Source organism: Dipodomys ordii, unplaced genomic scaffold (assembly GCF_000151885.1).
Source record: "Dipodomys ordii isolate 6190 unplaced genomic scaffold, Dord_2.0 Scaffold39, whole genome shotgun sequence".
In the NCBI taxonomy this organism is placed as follows: domain Eukaryota; kingdom Metazoa; phylum Chordata; class Mammalia; order Rodentia; family Heteromyidae; genus Dipodomys; species Dipodomys ordii.
Genome location: NW_012267255.1, coordinates 892509 through 894721, shown reverse-complemented (window position 1 = coordinate 894721; position 2213 = coordinate 892509). Strand labels below are relative to the sequence as shown.

Below are 2213 nucleotides of genomic sequence, written 5' to 3'. Positions count from 1 at the left end.
GAAGTGGCGCTGTGGCTCAAGTGGTAGAGCGCTAGCCTTGAGCTGAAGAGCTGAGGGACAGTGCCCAGGCCCAGAGTTCAGGCCCCACGAACGGACTCCCAAAAAAAAATGTTACATTAAACTAAAAAAAATAACATGTTCTATTCTTAAATTCAATTGCTTACTAAGAAGAGGTGCATGTTTTTAAGCTATGGAACAATCTGACTTTGGACCATGATTTCCATAGGCTGAGAGTATGGTCTAAGTAGTAGAAAACTGGCCAACTTCAGGAGTTCAAACCCCAAGACTGCTAAAAATTTACTAATAATAGCAAAACACTCTGCAAATATAGAGAAAGATGATAAAAAAAAATCCAGCACCGGAAACATAGAATTCTTCTATCAAATTCAACCTAAGGAGGCGTCATCAAGGAGTTCTGAGCATAAACAAACCCTCGAAAAATCCAAACACAGATCATTCTGAAAGTAAGAAGAGATAAGAAACCTTTCACAGAAAGGGAGAACAAAAGTGGCTATCAGTTTACTGCTCTACACAACTGCAAATCAGAAGATAGTGAGATGATATATTCAAATTATTGAAAGAAACAAATAAGGGTACTTTAAATGTACTTTAAAAATAAAGAGGTCATAATTACAGACTGTAATCCCAGCTACTTTCAAAACAGAGATTTGGTGACTGAAGTTCAATGTCAGCCCAGGCAATAAAAGTTTGTGAGACTCAATCTCAACCAGTGACTGAGTGCTGTGGTGCAAGCCTGTTATCCCAGCTATAAAGGCTGGGTACAGTAGCACACCTTTGTCATCCCCAGCAATGCAGGAAAGCACAAATAGCCCAGACTAGCCCACACATAAAGCAAGATCCTTCCCCCAAAGCAACCAACACAAAAGCAAGTCTCAAAATGCAGAACTAGGAAGTATGAGGCCTTGAGTTCAATCTCCAGGACCAAGAAGCAAAAGTAAGAGGAAGAAAGAAGCTGGAGAAAGAAGAGCTTAAAAGGAAAATGCTGAAAGCAGAATCATCACACCATGAGGAGAGAAAAGTATATTGGTGTACCTCTTACTATGATAACTAACATGTAAAGATGGAGTACAAACAGTTCACATGGACACAGTGAAACATTAGCTAGAAGCTGAAGTGGTTGAACTAGAATTATTTGTATAAGTAAAAACTGAGAAACTCAATGTGATATCACTTATATAAAACGTTAAAACACAAATCAGAACTAGAGATTATATACATTATTCACACACAGCAAAAGTATCAAAATGAGCAGAACAATTATACCAAGTCTACATAATGTTTCTGCAGAGTCATAGATTAAGTTTATAAGTAATAACTTTGTTTTTAGATTAAAAACTCCTAATTAAATAAAGAACATCATATTTAAAATCTGAGAGAAATGTGAAGATAGTATACTAAAGTTCATTTCTGACTATTGTTACCAGTATGTGAAATTTTAAAGGAGCAAATGAAACAGAAAATTATTAGTAGCAATTAAGAGAAAATTATTTGTAGCGACTTCACCCTGAAACTCTTGAAGTAAAGAAAGCAAGCTATTTTCTTAACAGGCAGCTAGGAACAGAATGGCAGGAAGTTGTTTACCTGTTGCTGAGGTGGATGTGGGTGGCAAAGAAGATTCAGTTTGTCTGAGTTACAGAGCAGCTAGAAGTTTAGGGAGTGAAGGTTCTTTATACAGTCTTTGCTTCCAGACTGAAGAGAAGAAAGGAAACTGAAACTCAACTCCAGGAAGCTCAACTGGCAGCAAGCCAACTGCCCTTAACTTTCTGTTTCCTCACTCAGAACAGAAGTAAGAGAACTCTTGCTCAGAGCAGGAAAGATATCCGTGGTTATCTGTGTAACCCACATGGAAGCATATATGAATTGCCTATTCTAATTTTAAAAATTCAGAAAAATAATAACATTTCGAATCCATTCAACTAGGCACTTGTCTATACAACTACAATCTTCTATTTCCTCAAGAACAACCCTATAATATGGGAATAATTAGTATTCTTGCTTCTCAAAGTACAAAAAAAAGTTTAAAAAATGAAAACAAATGTTGCAATAGCAACTTGACTGACAGAATAATGGACCTGACTTTTTGTCAGAACCTGGACTTCTTTCACTGGAACAAACAGACAATGATTTGGCTTTTCTAAATTCTTATCACACTGTGTTCTGCTTTCTCACCTATATTTCCCCTCCATCCATAC

The 2213-nt window shown here is 36.7% G+C and overlaps 1 protein-coding gene across 1 annotated transcript in view; it reads right to left on the bottom strand.

The window, feature by feature from the left end:
• The window catches only part of Ifi44l (interferon-induced protein 44-like), a 16604-nt gene extending 14901 nt beyond the window's left edge, over positions 1-1703 (bottom strand). Inside the window, exon 1 of the mRNA XM_013018347.1 lies at positions 1603-1703. The gene's annotated coding sequence lies outside the window, so the exon portion shown is untranslated. The remainder of the gene's footprint in view (positions 1-1602) is intronic.
• Between the last annotated feature and the right edge of the window lie 510 nt (positions 1704-2213).